Genomic DNA, 20084 nt, shown 5'->3' with positions numbered 1-20084 from the left:
TTCTTGACCCTTTCCTTTTCTCTTACGATTAGGTCTAGCTGCATCATAGACCGCTTCTCGTGCAAAGAAATTATTGAAAGAGATCAAGATGGCACGGGGTCGCACGTTATCTTGATTTAACTGTTGTCGCATTTTGAGAGGGATCCGATGGGCTCTTTGTATTTCAATTCTACAACAAACTGGCGAACATCTGAAGTTTCCAGGCCCTCGGGTATACCAAGAATGCGAAGGTTATTCCTTCTCAATCGATTTTCCAAATCGGAGAGCTTCCAGGAAACATCATCCTTCTGATTTTTCAGCATCTCTGTAATCCCTCTCTGTGCGCTTAACTCATCCTCCAGTTTTGAAATCCGCTCTTCAGCCTCACATGTTCTAGCCGCTATGTCTGCACAGCCACTCTTTTGATTGAATTTTGAAGTTTGCGGCAGGCACTTTGGGCCCGTAGGCTTTCCGCCCTAGTCTCTGCTCTATGCGCCACAATAAGCTGAAAAATGGAGTGTAGAGTGACTTCCTTAGGGGGTTCATGCTCTCCGCCAATGCACAGATTATCAACCCTTTCTCCGGTTACTGCGCCAGCGTTATTACCAGAAAACGAATAGTCCCAGGACAGTGAGTCCTGTACATCACTTACAGACGGCCCTCCCAAAATCCCTTGTGCCTTGATTTTCCGGGTAGTATCAGGTTCAGGCCCAGGCGGTGTCTTTTCGCCTAGCTGACTGTCTTCATCAAAAGAGCTGGTGCTATCGGTATCATCCCCGAGCCCTGCTTTACCCAGACTGTCCTCTTCTGATGATGATGGATCGGACATCGAGTAGAATTTATCCCCTGTTTCCAGCTCCTTGAAATTATCCAGCCCTTCATCCTCTAAGACCCCCATAGGTGTGCCTCCGCCCAGGGTAATTGTGCCGCTTCCATTGCTGCAGGTACTTTCCTTGCTTGTAGTCCCAGGATCAGCTGATGAGACTACAGGACCCATAATTCCACTGCAGCGCTCACTAGCGTCCCGAGCTAGACCATGGTTCCTGTGTTCTTCCTCCAGAGATGGGGCGGTTCCAGGATCAATGGTCGGAGTGGAGTCTGTTTCTCGCCCTGCTGAATCAGGTAAGGGGTAATCTGCCTGCATAGTGGCAGATTTCTTTCCATTTTTAGCGCTCGGCGTTTTGAAAAGAGGATGAGTGCCCTGTTTAATACGAACATATTCCGGCGTCCCCTCTTTAACTGCGGCTTTCGATGCAGCGGTTGCCGGCAGCTTCTTTAAGTTCTTCGCCGGGTTGTGGCTGCATACACCAGATTGCAGAGGCTTAATATTTTTTGAGATAGCTTTCGAGGCCATATCGATTAGCACCGGTACCGCCGTTGAGCTCACTAACCGCCAATCTTGAAGCGACGTAAAGCCTCCAGCCAAGAAACGCAGTTCGGCTTGTGAAAGCAGCATCAGACGCTAGAGCATTCCAACCCGTTTTTGCTGATATGTTTTCCTTCGTACAATATCAGCTAGAAGGCCTTAGTGGCTGCAGCAGGGGAACCCGTTACGTCCAGCTCACTCGGCTGGCTGACCAGCCGCCATCTTGCCTCCCACACCTACAATCGCCCCATCGAATCCTATCGATGTTATCCTTGCACCAGACGGGGGAGCCCTAGGAACCATTTTTTTAGACAGAGCACTACGAGTAGCTCCTGTATCAACCAGAAACCGATCAGTAGAGCCCAAGACATTTGCATCAACACAAGGACCTTTCTGATCTACTGGGATCTCAACCAGTTCCTTACCCCATCCTAGGCATTCCTATGCATAATCAGAATCCCCAAGACCATCAGCAGAATAATCTGACATTTGATATTGATTTCATCTATCAAAGGTATTAGAATAATTTGGTCTGTATTCAACTGCCTCAAATCTGGAATGAGTTCCTATTCCTCCCTTTTGTCCTGAATTCTCTGGACGTCCTCTCATACTTCCTCTAACCCATTCATACTGCTGACCTCGCAAAAGGGGGCACTCAGTACGCCAATGTCCAATCTCTTTACAATAAGCACACTAATCAGAAGACAAAGTTGATCGAGAGAAAGGGGGTACGCCAGTGGTATATACTACACATCCCCCTCTACCACTACCTCTGAATGGTGGACCATATACTTGTGCCAACATGACTTTCACCTTTAAATCCTTGACCTTCTTATCTTCTTTGCCTTTTGCTTTCAATTCCTGATGCTCTTAATACTGGGCCATAGTCGAAAGGGAAACTGGGAAAGACGTAGTCCACAAACTGTCACTGGCCTTAAGGTGACTAGCTATTTTTGGCAACATGTTAGCGACAAATTTGTCGACGAACAAATGCTTACCCGTGTCATCTGTCAATGACTGTCCACTAAAGTCATGGAATGTCTCTTCAAATCGGGTAAAGAAATCAAAAACGGACCCATCCGCTCTCTGTTTACAAGACGCTAACGTTGTCCAATCTATTTTCTTTGGGGGTATAAGAGTTTTTAACTTAGTTACAATAGCTTTGGGAACATCTAATATCTCCTTTTGTAGCTTCTGTGCAGGCTCTCTAGCCACATATATTTCTTCTAAATGCACCCAAGTATCACCATATGCTACATTATCATCTATTTTCCGAATTGTTCTCCACATATCAGGGGGCAAAATAAGTCCAAAAAACATATCGATATCTGACAAGGTCATAGTGCAGGAGCTAATGGCTCCTTCCACTTCCTCATAGAAAGCGGACAGATTTTTCCACAGGTCGGGCAAAGCAGCTTTAAGAGCCGTAACATCTGCTCTACTCCAAGGAGTATAGACCCAATTATAGACAAAATATCCCTTTGCATCATCTGAAGTTTTATCGTCATTTGTTCCCGCACCCTTCGAAGGAACATACAGAGGTGCAGCTTCACGCATTGGTTTTACAGTAACCACAGTATTGCTAGGGTCATTGTCTGTCCCCAAAACTTCTTCTTTTTGCACTGGGGTCTGAACTGTTTGTGCAGTTTTAACTTTACTAGTTCATTTTTGCTCTGCTTTTAAACATAGTGTATCATGTCTTAATTTAATCACTCGCCTAATTAGATCAAGTATATTTGAAATAAGGAAAGTTCCATCATTTAATTGTTTATAATCTGAATTAATATCATTGGTCCCTAAGTATTTAGAAATGTTTCTAAAACCAAGTATTACCTCCCAAGTGAACTTCTCTGCAAAATATAACTGCTCTAAATCCTTCCACTGCTGAACCATTGCTACAAGGTCTGGAGCAGAAGTAGTCCCACGAGCTTCTTTGGGAGCAGTGGATCTGATAGTGGCTTTTTTGTCAGTAGTCAAAGTAGAGGGAGTTGACAGTTACATCTTTAGCCAGGTGCATTTTAGCAGCTACAGGCCTTTTCTAAGCACGTACATTGCTTTGGCTCAGTACAGAAGGAGTTAACTAATGCTGATGACACAAGCAGAATAGATGAGCAAGCAACAGTGAAGACGGAAGAATGACATAGCTAACAAATTGGATGCCACAAACAAGATGGCTTCAGTTTATACTAAGGGAAATTATTTCAGATTTCCACAGTGACATTACGTTTATTAAAATTAATTTAACTTCTTGAAATTGGTTTGCTATTTTTCTTGAGTTTTGTTTTCCTTTTATAACTGCTTATGTGCTGCATAAATACTTAACAAATTGCCTCTAAGTTAAGCCTGACTGATTTTGTGCCAAGCTACTAAAGGGTTAAGCACATCTCTGTAGTGACATTTGTGGTTCACTGTGACAATGATTGTATTCATTATTTAAGTGGGGTTTTCACCCTTTCCAACTAATAGCCCAATTTCTTACACTAACATTTATTTGGCATTTGCTATTTTTATAGAACCTTTGACAGGCAAGCATCACAGCAGTAAAGCATAAATTCTCGTATTGCATGGTCACCATTATATGTAAGATATTGCTAATATATTAATCTATATTCGGAACAAATATAAAACTTGAAAAATGCATAATCTGAAATGCAGTTTGAGGTTTTGTAGTCAACAGTGTAATATAGGATATGACCATACAGGATGAAAGCAAATGACATTTGCTTTACAGTATCTTACTATCATGCAAAGATGTTTTCAATGAGTTCATTCCTAAAGTCAGTCCCTTTATCTGTATCACTGTCCATAGGTAATGGTCATCATGGATGAAAGGAATCATTCTCCACAGGGTAATACTGTGAAGCATAACACAACAATCTTGCAGACCTTCTCATGAAAGTAGAGGAGGGTCCCTTTGGTCGTATCCAGGAACCTCAACCGGGCCTCCAGAAGCCCAAAAGCCCCCTCAACAGGGCCCCTCGTTCACACATTGACCTTACTGCAATATACTTAAGTGGGTTTCCAAGAGGTGTTAAAATCCAGGTACGACTTGGATAAGCTTACCTCTTTGAAAAATATAGTCACAAAGGGAAAAGTACTTCAAAATGTCTTTGAAAGTGTACACCCCTCCCACACCAAATCCCATCAATATAATGTTTCAAACTTACCAACAAGCTAGGCCATCCTCATTGCACTTCTTTAATCTGTTGTGGTATTCAACTGTTTTGTTGTAATAGCCACTCAAGGGTGGAATCGCAAAATCTTACATTTACACACACACACACACACACACCCACACACACACAACTCACCAGCACATGAAAGCATGAAAACATTATTGCAGTACAGTTGGTCTCAGTCATGAGGTCTGCATCATTACAATGTGGGTTACATATATCACTATCCACATTTGTTAGGCCTCCAAATCCGGTGAACTCAAACTTGATATTGTTCAGTGTAAAATTATCCATTGGTAATTGAATGTAATTATTCATACATCTGAGCATCAAATCCAGGAACGGGTTCAAGACAGCTAAAAAGGCTGAGGCACCCCAGTAAAATTGATAACTGTCTACTGAGAGGACCTAGGGGCATAGAAATTTAACACTGTCACTATCTTCACAATATTTGGAATGGGAGTCTGAATTCTGACGTCCATCAAAAGTTAATATTGGAATTATTGTGCCAATGCCTTAATGGTATTACAGTTCAACCTGTACTTTTAATGATGTGACTTTCCTCTATGGTTTCTAGATCTGAACATGGTTTGTACACACATTCATTACATTAACATATCCTCCTCTATCTTGCCTGGGGTGTTGATATATCTACAAGATGTGAGTGGAATGTGTCTATGTTATAGGTTAATACATGTTGGACGGGCACATATAAAAGCTATAGAATTAAGTGCATGTATAACATGGCAAGAATGTGAACTTGGCAAGAATGTTACATAGTCTAAGTTATTTGATTAAATATCAAAACATCCATTTTAATTATTACTCTTTCTCATACCTCGTACAAAGTGGATCTTTTTAAATAACACATATTTGAAAGTAAGCAATTACATAATTTTTTCACATTTCTTTATAATTTTTTCACATCCACAACATGAAAATAGTTTTTAACCATATGATGAAACACTTTCTGCTTTACACATAAGCTAATGCTAAACAAATGTATTTATGTACCTTGTATCTCTACAATTTGAGTTTGATTACTTTATTTAATGTATGTTTTATCTAGGAATATTAAAAACACAGTGTCTTACCAAAGACGCACACATATATTTTCAGTTCATAACTTGTGGAACTGGTTTATATTCTTTTACGATAGTTTGTCAGGATTTGGTACGTGATGTAATATACAACCATTAATGATTGAAAAACAAACACAATCCTTAATTTGTGAGCCACAGAACCTAATCAGCTAGGTATGCTATTTATGTTGCGACCAAAATCAAAACAGTCAGACATCGGTCAGAGCACGAAGGACCTCCTTTTGGCATTGGCAATCTGTGTGGTCGCCTATGACAACATAAATCTGAGGGAAACATTGAATAACATTTATGGTGTCACAAACCATATCATATTTGCTTTGAATGTTGTTTAAATGTCATTACTGTTTTTTGTCATGGCACTTTCTGAGGTGGCACTAGCTGGGAAGGATACTTTTTCAACAGACAAGCCAATGGGACCATGCCTTTTAACATTCCACAGTGTACTTCACTCTAAGGATGAAATTGATAATGCTTTTTAAGGACATGGTTCTCCTTGTAATTTGGAATAGAGTTCCCTCTACAAAAACACAAAGGCCCTGATTGTCTGTTCTCCAGCAGGGTTACTGCATCACAATGCGACATACAGCCCACACACATAATTACAAGTCAAATACTATATAATGCATGTGTAATACGGTGGACTTCCTATCCATCACAATGTCATGGGGGAAATTGTCCAAAAGTAATAAATCAGCCACAGAGTATTGTACCTAAAGGAATCGCACAACATTGAGTGATGGCCAAAATAAGCAAATGCTTTTAGCAACAATATTAAAACACATAGTTGTGACTTTGAATTTGTTTGACATTACTTCTTCACAATATAACTGATATCCTGTTATCCTTATTACATGTTAAAATGTATATTATACACTTCCTATAAGGCAGATGGTATATAAATCACATTTGTACCAGATTAACTCATCCAACAAACTTACAATCACATCCAATGTATGTTAAATAACATTTTATCTCTTTAGTATGTAGTTGATGTGTGCATATGTCTGCTTTCAGCTTCCCCCAGCGAAAGTGACAGAGGCACTGGCCACACTTCAGGGGAACAGCAGAAGGACCACTGGGAGCAGAAGGAGTGGCCAATAACACAGAGGGACCCAAATGGCAATGATGTTGACGGGGCTAACCAGGAGGGTCATGACAACATCAGAATCTGAGGCCTCAACTCTGACAAGCGCTTGTGGTGGCTTCAAAAACAACACCAGCCACAACATCTATTCCTGTGTCTGCAACACCACTACCACAGCATCAACCTCCTTCCTACCCCTTTGGTAAAAGCCAGTTCCCAATCCGCAAGGGGGTCTCCTTTGCCCCAGGCACCTCTCCCACTGCATGAATCCTGCCAGCACCTGAGATCTTATGAACCTCCCTGTGGACCAGGTGTTTTTGCTGCATATTGTCCAGGGTGTCAATCATCAACTGTTTCAAAGGTATTGAAATTATAAATGAAATACCCACTAACTGCCTCACAGAGAAGTCCTGCCTCTTCTGACACTAGCGTTCAAGCACACTTGCTCCTATTCCTCCTTCTTCCCCTATTCCAACAATTGACCCTATTCCAACACCTGCTCCCATGCAAAGTCCTGTCTCCGTTCCAATGCTCACCCCAATTTTTCCTGCTGAGCAAATTCCTTTAACTCCTCCACTGTTCCATCTGTCCCTAAACCACCTTATGCCATAAAACACTCATATACCTGAAAACCTCACCATTGCCATAGACATTTCTCTTCAAAAGCCAATTGCCCGCCCCCACTAAAAAAAATCCTGAAAACCCCACACCATTGCAAAATGTAGGAGCCTATATATCCATCTGCTCCAGGGGGATGTAGAACCCCACGAGCAGAACACAACTTTTAAAATGTGGAGGCAAGTGGAAGGCCTGGTGCCAACAATTCAGACTATTTTTATTCTCTAACAATGGACTTTGAAATTCATAATTTTTTGTAGAGATTTTAATCAATCCCTTTTTATTTTATTTTTAAAAAACATATAATTTACTCTTTTGTATCTGTTGTTTACTTGTAGAGATCTTTCTGTGGTTTGTAGTTCCTGAATGTTGCATATGATAACTGTTAACTTCCATTTCCCAGTATAGGAATTTCCTACAGGTTGCATTGTTTGAGATATATTTGATTTGTTTCCTTATTTGTAGTAAAGGAAGTGGGATGGTTGTTGTGAAGGCCTAGTGCATGTGGAATTCAGGGTTGGAGTGTGTACGACTACATTTAACTTGATTATATTTGTGATTAAATGTAGGAATGCCTTCAGATATTCCCATATATTATGCATGCTTACACTTAGGTTAAGTATGTGAGTATAATGTCTGGCATGTAAGGGATCACTGACAGAATATCAGAAACAGAAAAATTGTGTGGACATAATATTGTGTCAAAATTATCGAGTACCAAAACATCGAGAAGGTAAGTACGAATAGGTAAGTATAGATTTACAATTCTTAACTCCGTATCTACATATCATGAAGATAAATATCATCAAGGTACATATATGTGGAGTTATATATAGTAAGAATTTGCTTACGTATATACATTTACCTTCACAATATTTGTGTCCTCGATATTTGTGACATGATATTTCTGTTTCCGATATTATATCAAAATACTTATCTGAGTGTGTGTCCTGCACCTTATTTGCTAAATTTAAAGCTATAAAATGTTGGTGGTCCGATTGTGGGAATATCTCCTTGAGATACTTAGTTGAATCATATCATTGTGGTATGTGTGGTAAGTGGGTACATTTGGATCAAGGATAAACTCTTTAGTGGAAGGGTTTCTAAAACTAGAAATAGCATAGTTTAGCCATACGCATGCACACACACAAACACACACACAATCGCTCCCGCACTTTCTTTCTCACTGGCTTTGTTGTCTGCAGTTTAGGAATAGTGGGCCTCATTTATCAAAAATCCATTTCGTATTCCTTGAATTGTGAATTTCAGGTAATCGATATTTAAGGAATTAAAAATGGTATGTAAGAAAATAGCGATTACCTAATAGCAATTCCTAAAGATTGGCAATCACAGTTAGGTAATCGCTATTTGGTAATAGTGCTCCATTCATTCCTAACGGCCCATTGGTGTGAATGGTTCTGTGTTACCTAATTTGCAATTGCTTAATTGGTAATCAGAAATTAGGTAATGCAATACCAAGGGTGCCTGGGGGCCTAAGGGAGGACCTGGCTTGGAGGTTCGGGCTGGACTGTTCCCATGAGGCACAGGGTCAAGACTGATTTGCATTTGGCTGGGTCTGAACTGGGGTGGTGATGTGAGCTAAAGAACGATGATGGATTCAACCCAGATCTGTGACTGGGGGGTCAGTGTTTGAAAAGTATCAGCACTTCGCGCATCATCTCCTTGTGTTTGCTCTGCTTCTGCACAGACATAGTCACTTGCCACATTCTAAAGAGCAAATGTTTCATTCTGAGGGGTAGGTGTAGGAAGTCACAGTACACCCACATTCTTTTTTTTACTCACTTTTTCTCCCTCTCTCCTTTCTTGTGGCCTGTAAGCCCATTAGTAACTTTGGTTATGATGGCCTGGCAAATGGCGTTCAAAGTATCAACGAAACTACATTTGGGCAATGCACAGGACAACATGAGCACAAGCGCAGAATGAAACCACATCACGTAGATCAAAAGTAGGACAAAAGTACAATGTTTTAACATAAAAAGTGTATTTATGGGGACCTTAGTCTTTACTCTGTACTTTTGTGACAGGAACTGTTCTAGTGATAGGTATATTAAAGGCTGATAGCACAGTCACCAACATCAGAAAGAAATAGAGAGGACAGTTAATTGTAGCATTTCACCTTTAATCTTCAGAAAATTGCAGGCGTTCTTTGTGGGTTTCCTACTCAGTATTTTAAATGTCTCCTCTACTACCACAACTAATATCAATGCTTTATTAATGAATATGGACATGACTGCCCAGAAATATGAGCTGTACACAGCTTAACACCCAATATCTCAGGGCAAGACCATATGAACTCACTCAGACAAAAGGAGGCAGCGTAATACTGGGAGACTGTGATGATACTCAAGATCTAGCATTAAAGGATCTCATGGCTTATGATAATGCAGAGTTAAGATCAAATTGGATACATATTAAGAGCCAGCAATCACTGACGACAACTGAAAACCACTGTGAATTTGTGTCGCGAGTTTTTAATGCAGACCAAGTTTGGGAGATAGCACTGTACTGAGAGGATGCTGTGATTTTTCTAACTGAAGTAGAGAGGCAATTGGTCATGCTATTAAAGGGAGAGAACAAAGGTTTGAAGAGGCATCTTTTCTTTGATTGAGTATCACTGTTGGAGCTGCAACAGCTTTATCAAGAGAAGGTCTTCTCTTTATGGGGGAGAAATATGGTTCTGTGAAGCGTGAGTGAAGGCCCTATACTTAGGACAGAGCCAGTTCAGACCATGGTTCTAGTCCCCGGACTGCTCTGGCTTCCTGCTGTCAGTTTTATTCTTCTCCTAAACCATGCTTTACCAGGTTTTGCCAGGCTGACTTTGCTATTTATTTGTTTAAGATAGAGCTCTATTTATTTTGTTCTGGGATAGGGCTGTGTGTCTGCCTACCCCTGTTCAGCCTTCAGCCCTTAGCCAGCCCTTAGCCTCCCACTGTTTTCTCACCGCTGCTGTCTCCGCTGCCCCTCCCATGTTCTCTCTCCCGCTCCCGTTGCTGCCTCCCAGCTGCCCCGGCATCCCCTGACCTCTACTTAATTGAGTCTGCTGCATGGCCGCGTCAAAGCAAAGCCCGTCTGCACCCATTCGCGACCAGAGCCAGGGATCCTGGATCTCCGACCTTCCACTGCTACGACTCAGCTGCCCTCCTTGCACTCAACCCCAGAACAAACAACTACTGCCTGCTATCCACGCTGAACACCAACCACAGCCAGTTTTCCTGCTGCCAATGCCGCCGGACCTCCACCACCACCCCCGCTGCCAACACCGTCGGCTCCCTGAGGTACATCCTCCTTAACGTGCACTCCCTGCACAGACACGCCGTAGAGATATGGAAGCTCTTTGACACCCTCTCACCACACATTGCCTTCTTTACAGAAACCTGAACCAACGCCTCCTCCGCCCCAGACATCGCTATGGCCATCCCGGACAGATACAAGATCAAGAGGAAGGACCGCCCCAACCACCCTGGAGAAGGACTCACCATCACACTCAAAAGCTCCCTCCACTACTTCACTTTGAGTGATGCCTTCTCTGCAGCCTGTGAGAAGTTGGCATGGTATATGCTGTCCACTAATTATAGTGGACACCCTGTACCAGTCCAAACAACCCCTTATTGGTTATAGGTTAAAGACAACCTTTATTGAAAGCTATCCTAGTGGTAGCTATGGAGAGCAGCCTTCAGGCTAAGTCTTAAAGGAATGTAAAGCAGCTTGTTTTACCAGTCTATAATCTCTTGAGTGCCTAAATGAAATATATCCACACCAGGTATATATATAAAATATATGTATTTATTACTAAACACACCCTCCTAGTCCCTTTATGAGACTAGAGGTCAAAACACATAAGTTACACTTCAAATATTACAGTAAAATGCACAAATACACATCAGGCTCTAGGGGCGAGCCAAACCATATACTAAAATAGTGGTATAAGAACCACGACTTAACTAGACACAAGGCCTAGAGCCTGTAGAATCGCTGGGACCCCAAGGAACCACCCAAGGTAGTGGCACAGGACACCCACGGGCGCCATGTGCAGTGTGAGAACACAGCCGCGAGCTCTCGCTTCTATGGAGAAAGTCGCGGTTAGATTTTTGAAGATTAGGGACACTTAGAAATGAGTCAGGACCAAACCCTTTTGGACTTATGAAGTTCTAGGGATAGCACCCCTGGGAGCACTGGAGTACTCGTGTTACCTCACCCTGGGAAGCCGGGTGCATAGGTGTCTTTTGGTGTCGGGTCGCGTCGCCGATTTCAATGGGAGCTGGCGAAGAAGTGCTGCTGCCCTGAAGATGTGAAGTGTCCAAAGAGATCCAAGCCTGGATCAAAGATGAGAAGAACCTGAAAGCAGAGGGGACAGAGTCTGGGACACTTGCCAGTGACCAGGAAGGCGATGAGCAGATGCCCACCGATGTCGGGTGATTTCAGGTGAAGGAGGTGAAGCTTGACTCTTCAGACATGAGGACCAGGAGGTGTCGAGATGACCAGGAACTGGATTAGAGCTGTTCCGCAAAGGATGTTGAGTGCTCCCAGGTGGAGCTAAAGACAGCAATATCATCTAGATATGCTGCACTATAGTCTTCCAGGCCTGTAAGGACGTTATTCGCCAACCTTTGGAAAGTGACAGGTGCATTCTTCAAACCAAAGGGCATTACTACAAATTGATAGTGCCCACTAGGGGTAGAAAATGCTGTCTTTGGCTTTGCATCATCAGCTAGTCTGATCTGCCAGTAGCCAGCTGTCAGGTCAAATGTGCTTAGAAACTTGGCTGAGGCCAAAGTATCTATTAGCTCATCTGCCCTGGGGATGAGATGGGCATCAGTCCTAGTGACTGCATTGAGACCCCTGTAGTCCACACACAACCTCATCTCTATCTTGCCATCTTTGGTGTGAGGTTTAGGTACCAGGACTACTGGACTAGCCCAAGGGCTATCTGAGGGTTTAATATCTCCCAAATCCAACATCTTTTGGACTTCTGTCCTTATACAGTCCCTGACATGGTCAGGTTGCCTTTAGATCTTATTCTTCACATGCAGACTGTCCCCAGTGTCCACTTCATGAGTGCACCAGGTAGTCTGACTTGGAGTCAGAGAAAACATATGTCTGAACTGGCTGAGAGGTTTTCTGCAGTCAGTCTGTTGATGGACAGTGAGGCTGCCTGCCAAGTCTACACCATCAACTGACCCATCATCAGGGTTCTGAGAATGCAGGTCAGGGAGTGGGTCACTCTCTTCCTCCTGTCCTTCATCAGTAGCCATGAGCAAGCCCTGTCAACATATGGTTTAAGTCTGTTGACATGAAGTACACTGTGGGGACTCCTAGGGGTTTCAAGGTCTACCAAGTAGGTGACCTCCCCTTTCTGTTCAGCAATTATATGGGGGCCACTCCATTTGTCCTGGAGGGCTGCTGGGGCCACAGGCTCCAACATTCACACTTTCTGTCCTGGCTAAACAGTCAGTACAGCCTTTTGGTCATGCCAGACCTTTTGTAATTCCTGGCTAGCCTCAAGGTTTTTGGTTGCCTTTTTCATATACTCAGTCATCCTGGAGCGGAGACCAAATACATAGTCCACTATGTACCGTTTAGGGGGTTTGAGAGGTAACACCCATCCCTCCTTCACCAGACACAAAGGACTCCTAAAAGGATGGCCAAACAAAAGTTCAAAAGAGCTGTAACAAACCCCCTTTTGTGGCGCCTCCGTGTAGGCAAACAAAAGGCAGGGCAAAAGGATGTCCCATCTGCGCCTAAGCTTCTCTGGGAGGCCTTTGATTATGCCCTTTAAGGTTTTGATGAATCTTTCAACTAAACCATTGCATTGTGGGTGATAGGGTGTGGTGAACTTGTAGTTCACTCCACACTCTTTCCACATAGCAGTCAAGTAACTAGACATGAAGTTTGCACCCTGTCGGATACTACCTCCTTAGGAAAGCCTACTCTTGAGAATACACCCAAGAAAGCTCTTGCCACCACAGGTGCTGTAGTGGTCCTTAGGGGAATGGCTTCTGGGTACCTGGTGGCATGGTCCACCACCGCCAGTATAAACCTGTGCCCAGATGCTGTCTGAGGATCCATGGGATCAACAATGTCAATCCCAACCCTCTCAAAGGGAACCCCCACCACAGGTAGTGGTATCAGGGGGGCCTTTGTGGTTCCATCTGCCTTGCCACTGGCTTGGCAGGTCACACAGGAGCGACAACACTCCTTAGTGTCTTCAGACATGTGGGGCCAGTGAAAGTCTTGCTCTGGCCCAGGTGTCCTGCTAGGGGAATATCATGGGCTAGTGTCAATAGGAAGCCCCTAAACTTCAGAGTTATAACCAACCTCCTGTATGCACCAGGCTTGGGGTCTCTACTCTCTGAGTAAAGGAGTCCATCATCCCAATATAATTTTATGGGTGCCACTAGCATTCCCAGCAGCCTCGTCAGCAGCTTGCTTTCTGAGGGGTTCAAGAGAGGTGCAGATTTTCTGCTCCTGGCTCAGATCAGACCTGGAAGGGCCCCCTGTCCCCAAGAACTCAACCTGGTCAGGTTCAAGCTCCTCTGTGACAGGCTCAAGATCATCTCCCTGAGGAGACTGATCTGCATTCTGAGTCAGGTGGGAAAGCACTGCCTTAACCCTACTGCTCCTCCTCTTGGGAGGCACCTGGTCCATTATTCCAGAATCCAGGGCCTGTCCAGTGTTAGACATTTTGGCCTATGACCTAGTCACGGCAAAGACATGAGCAGGGATCCCTAACATTTCTGCATGTGTCCTGAGCTCCACTTCAGCCCACGCTGAAGATTCTAGATCATTGCCAAGCAAGCACTGTACTGGTAGGTCTGCACTTACCACAAACTTCTGAAGGCCAGTTACCCCTTCCCAGGAAAAGTTAACAACTGCCAGAGAATGGTCTGTTCTGACATTGCTAGCATTGGTCACTTGATACATTTCACCAAGTATAATCTGCCCAGGATCCACAAGATCTTTTGTCACCATTGTGACACTTGCTCCGGTGTCCCTGAATGCCAAAGCCTCTTTTCCATTTATCAAAGGCTGTTGTCTGTATTTGCCCAGATTACTGGGACTCACAAAGGAGAACATATCCATGCCTTCATCACAGACTAGAACAGCCTGAGTTGGAACTCTGACTAGGCCAGAGTCCATCTCAGAACCCAGGGTCAACCCTACTACACCCTTATTCTGAACATTACCACAACCAATTGTAGCTGTACTAGGGGAACAGTTGCCTTAGGGGCAATGGTGGCTGGAGTAGATTCTTTGGACTTGGTGCAGTCACTGATCCAGTGAGTTTTCCGCTTACAGATTTTGCACCATGGTTTCTTTTGGCCTTTTGCCTTGTTAGACTGTGAATCCCCACCTGAAGAAGATTTTTGGGGGCCTTGTGAAGACTTCTGGTCTTTACCCTTTTCCCCACCCTTGTCGGAGTTTTTAGGATCTTGCTTCTTGGGATCACTACCTTGGTTCTGTACCTTCTGCCTCACCCTGGTTCTGACCCACTTGCCTGCCTTCTTTCCCAATTCTTGGGGAGAGGTCAGATCTGAGTCTATCAGGTACTGGTGTAACAGCTGATTCTGACAATTATTTTGGATCTTCTCCCTCATAATCAAATTGTACAATCCTTGATAGTCATGCACTTTGCTGCCAAGTAACCAACCCTCCAGAGCCTTAGTAGCACTATCTACAAAGTCTACCCAGTCTTGATTCTGTGCCTTTTGGGTATCCCTGAACTTTAACCTGTATTGCTCAGTGGTTAGGCCAAACCCATCAATTAAGGCACTCTTCAGACTGTTGTAATCATCTGCCTCCTCCTCTCTAACAATGAGGAGCTTATCTCTACCTTTGTCTGCAAAGGAGAGCCATGAGATTGCTGCCCACTACTCCTGGGGGATCCTTTGTACTTTGCAGGCCCTTTCCAGTGTAGTTATCCATTTGTGGATGTCATCCCCACTCTGGTAGGGAGGGACAATCGTATTCAGGTTTCTATGGTCATGAGACCTCTCCCTATCTCTAGGGATGTTGCTGCCACCATGGGACTCTAGTCCCAACTTTTTGTGTAGCTCTGTAGAGCTCTAGGGCCTCTTTATCTAGGGCTACCTGCTTTCTTCTGATTTCAAGCTGAGCTTCCTCATATTTGAGCAGTCTCTCCCTCCTCTCCTGAGAGGTGTCCCTTCTATGAGAAGAGATAGAGGTCCCTACAGATGAGTTAGAATGGTTAGACTCCACTGAGGGAGATCCTGACCTTCTAGGCCCACCACCAGCTCTCCCAGGAGGGACAATGAGGGGTCCATTGTTGTCCTCTCCATCACCTTCTAGGGGAATTGAATTTTCCAGGTCCAGATCATTGTCATCTGCCTGGCCAGCCTCAGCGGTCAGATCTTGGGGAGTTGCACCACTAGGCCTTTCCTCATGACCTGCCCCACCCACTCTGCCTACCCTTCAGATCCTAAAGATCTGCTGAGGTCATCCAGCCTGAGTACCTCTATGAGATGCTGGGTGGTTGGACTTTTGCCTGTCTTCATTTTCCTAGTTGTACATAATGCTCTCAGTTCCATGAATGGGAGGTTATCTTACTGGGAATCTAGAAGCCCATTGGCTTCTAGCAGGGACCTACTGGTTCCTGGCTTTGAAGACATTACTAGTGTGGTGTGGTGTAATGCACTACCTACTCTAGTGTAGCCTACTAAACTCTCTTGAGTTGTAGAAAGGGTGTGCTAAGCCCTTAACACACAGCTCTAAGTTCAGTAGAACTTACTGTATTCTAAAGCTTGTATTATATCTACCTAGGGTACCTTTAGTGGTTTTCAGTTAGTCACTCAATTGAGATTATCTGGTAAAGCAATAGCACGCTGGAATCCCACACGCTGCACACCAATGTGAGAAGTTGGCCTGATATATGCTGTCCACTAATTATAGTGGGCATCTTGTATCAGTCCAAACAACCCCTTATTGGTTATAGGTTAAAGACAACCTTTATTTAAAGCTATCCTAGTGATAGCTATGGAGAGCAGCGTTCAGGCTAAGTCTTGAAGGAATGTAAAGCAGCTTGTTTTACCAGTCTATAATCTCTTGAGTGCCTAAATGAAAGATATCCACACCAGGTATATATATAAATATATGTATTTATTACTAAACACACCCTCCTAGTCTCTTTATGAGACTAGAGGTCAAAACACATAAGTTACACTTCAAATATTACAGTAAAATAGCACAAATACACGTCAGGCCCTAGGGGCGAGCCAAACCATATACTACAATAGTGGTATAAGAACCACGACTTAACTAGACACAAGGCTTAGAGCCTGTAGAATTGCTGGCACCCCAAGGAACCACGGGGGCCGTCTGCAGTGTGAGAACACACCCGCGAGCTCCCGTTAGCTTCTATGGGGAAAGTCGCGGTTAGTTTTTTAAAGATTAGGGACACTTAGAAGTGAGTCAGGACCAAACCCTTTGGGACTTAGGAAGTTCTAGGGTCAACACCCACGGGAGCACCGGAGTACTCATGTTACCTCACCCAGGGAAGCCGGGTGCATAGGTGTCAAATGGTGTTGGGTCGTCGATTTCAATGGAAGCTGGCGAAAAAGTGCTGCTGCCGGGAAGATGCGAAGTGTCCGAAGAGATCCAAGCCTGGATCGAAGATGAGAAGAACCTGAAAGCAGAGGGGACAGAGTCTGGGTCACTAGCCAGTGACCAGGAAGGCGATAGGCAGATGCCCACCGATTATGGGTGATTTCAGGTGAAGAAGGTGAAGTTGACTCTTCAGCCACGTGGACCAGGAGGAGTTGAGGATGACCAGGAGCTGGATTCAAGCTGTCTTACAAAGGATGTCGAGTACTGCAGCGTTGGTGCCCGGATTGGACACAACAAACCTTGGCAACAGTAACCCACGCATAAACTAGAAAGATGCTTCGATGCAGACCAGCAAGGTCTGTGGGACTCACCACTTGGTAGGGGGTTGGGGCACACCCGGAGCAACCAGGGAAGCCCAAGGAAATTCAAAGTTACCCCCTCAGGGACCCACCAGTCGACGGACCAGGGTTTGCGAAGGGACCTTAAGACGAAACACAAAATGGTGGCCCACGGGTCACTCAGGGTGACTAGGCTGACAATCTTCAGCGGATTCTGTGCTTGAGGTGGTGGGTATAAGTTGGCCCAAGCACGACTTCAGGAGATGTCGAGAAGTCAATGCACTTGCAAAAGTGCACGGTGACCAGGAGTTCCGGTTGCACGCTACTCACAAGGGCTGCGGGTCTCAGCTTTGATGGAGACTCGTGTCAGCCTGTGAGATGTCTGGAAATCCTCTTCCTGGGCTACAAATACTTTGGAGTCCGGTGGGAGCTTCGGAAATGCAGACTGGCAAATTGCTTCATTGGTGCCTGCCAAGCAGGGAAGTCACTCCTTGACCCCAAGGGAGATTTCTTCAGTCCTCTAGTCTTGAGTAGAGCGTCAAAGTTCCAGGATTCAGCTTCAGAGTTTCATCCAGGGATATCTAAAGTTCTGGTTACAGAGGTTCCTTACTTATACCTAAGGAAGTGGTTGGACTAGCTCTGGGGACCCACCTATGGAAGGGTTTGGAAAGAGGGATGGCTACACCCATTTCCTTTGTCCAGTTTCGTGCCAGAGCAGGTGCTGGAAGCCCCTGAACTGGTTTGAGCTGGACTATGCACAGGGACACCAAATGTGCCCCCAGTGCAGGACTTCAAAGCACTCAGAAAGTGCTCCCACCCAGCCCCAGTACACATAAGCCTGTCTGGGAGGTGGTTACACCTCTCTGTGACAGGAAACCTATTGTCCAGGCCTCCCCTGCCAGAGTTTCGGTCAGCAGCAGGAGGCCAGACCTGTGTCTGTGGCTGCAGCATCCATTTTGTGATGCCAGGGCTCTATCAAGTTTCAACTGGGTAACCCAGTACTGCCATGTCTCTCCCTCTAGAAGGGTGGGATCATACTCCCACACCAGTTACTGGTGTGGGGGTATGATTCCAGGGTGTTTGACACCAAACACGATATGTTTCCGTGCAGCCAGTCCAAAGTTAGCATTTACCGTTTGGTTATAATGCACTTAAGAGTATATTGTCAGGCTGTACCACTGACAACCCTGGAGAAGAGATTCCGAAGATTGCAGAGGGGCTCAGCTCATGCCTGGGCACCCTCTCACATATAACCAAGCACCCTGCCTTCAGGATTGATAAGGCCTGCCATAGGGGTGGCTGATAGGTTTGTATGTGCAGTGCTAGGTGAGGTATAGTGAACCTATTCCTCAGTAAGTGGTGCATGCACCACCTTACCCAGGCTGCAGTAGCAGACCTGTGGTGTCATTTTGGGTGGCTTTCCAGGGGTGACATAATACATGCTTCAGCCCCTGGTAGGCCTCTGGGGTACCTATGCCCTGGGTACATAGTATACCATATACTGGGGACTTATAAGGGCACTCCAGATCAAATATGAAATGTACCTAAAGTACATGCAATCAATTTAGAGAGGAAGCAGCTAGGCTGGGGCCCTGAATAGCAGGGTCCCAGCCAGACTAAGGTCGAAAAACAGTGAAACACCAGCAAAAAGTGGGGGTAAACTTGTAAAGCAGATTCTATTCTCCTACACCGCCGAACACCTGCACTTCCAGGTCCAGACCAGCCCTAGAACCACACTTCATGGCACCTTCACCTACAGACGCCCTGTCTCCCGCACCCCATTCACCACCACCATCACCTACCTCATCGCGGCCCACTCCATCGTCTCCATGGACTACATACTCATCGGAGACCTGAACTTCCACCTCGACAACACCAGCGACCCCAACTCTACCACCCTCCTGGACAACCTCGCCAAAATCGTACTGAAACAACTCGTCACCACGCCTACCCACAAGGCAGGACACGCTCTTGACCCCATCTTCACAAGAGGAAACAACATCTACTTCATCCACACCATGCAACCCCCATGGACGGACCACCACTGCGTACACTTCCTCATCGACAATCCCAAGCGGCCCAAACCTGCTCCACGCCCTCCACGAAGGAAGTGGAGCAAAGTCACTGAGGATCAGCTCAACTCCACTCTCAACCGCAACACAACCACCACCGCAATCAATGTCAACGTCGCAGCCAGGGAACTGCACAAATGGTTCCTCAACTGCGCAGACAAGCTTGCACCCCTATGCCACTCCGACAGACAGCACCCAGGAAGGCCAACTGGTTCAACACCGACCTCCAAGAAGCCAGACAGACCTGCAGACACCTCAAGAAGAACTGGAGAAACAGCAGAACGCCAGTTCAGACCCAGACATATGTAAAGCAGTCTTGACCCTGTGCCTTATGGGAACACTCCAGCCGGAACTGTCAAGCCAGGTCCTTCCTGGACCGGAAACAAGCATTGTGGGAATGGTTTCAGGGTAACAGCCCTCATCAGCCAGGCTAGCTTGAATCCAGTAGCAAATTGAGCAAGGGACCCATGACTGGTCATCTTTTTCCACATTATTTTGCAGTTAGTGTGAAAGCACAGAGCATCTCTGATTTCAAGGACGAAAATGAAGAAAGTGAGATTGGTCCGAAGCCTTAGGCCAATCAACAGTACAGACCGGAATATGGTTGTGGCCTCAGGAAGGCCTACAGGGACAGACAGTGGTTCACCAGAATAGAAGGACAGACCGAGTGTAATCCAGAAATCTAGATTTCTATGAAAAGGTCCTTTAGTGTGTGGTCCTAATCAAGGACAAGACTTCACGAAGAATACTAAAACAGACAGTCAAG

This window comes from Triturus cristatus, chromosome 4_2 (assembly GCF_964204655.1).
Source record: "Triturus cristatus chromosome 4_2, aTriCri1.1, whole genome shotgun sequence".
Lineage (NCBI taxonomy): Eukaryota > Metazoa > Chordata > Amphibia > Caudata > Salamandridae > Triturus > Triturus cristatus.
The sequence above is the reverse complement of the archived record's forward strand: the minus strand, read 5'-3'. Positions refer to the sequence as shown.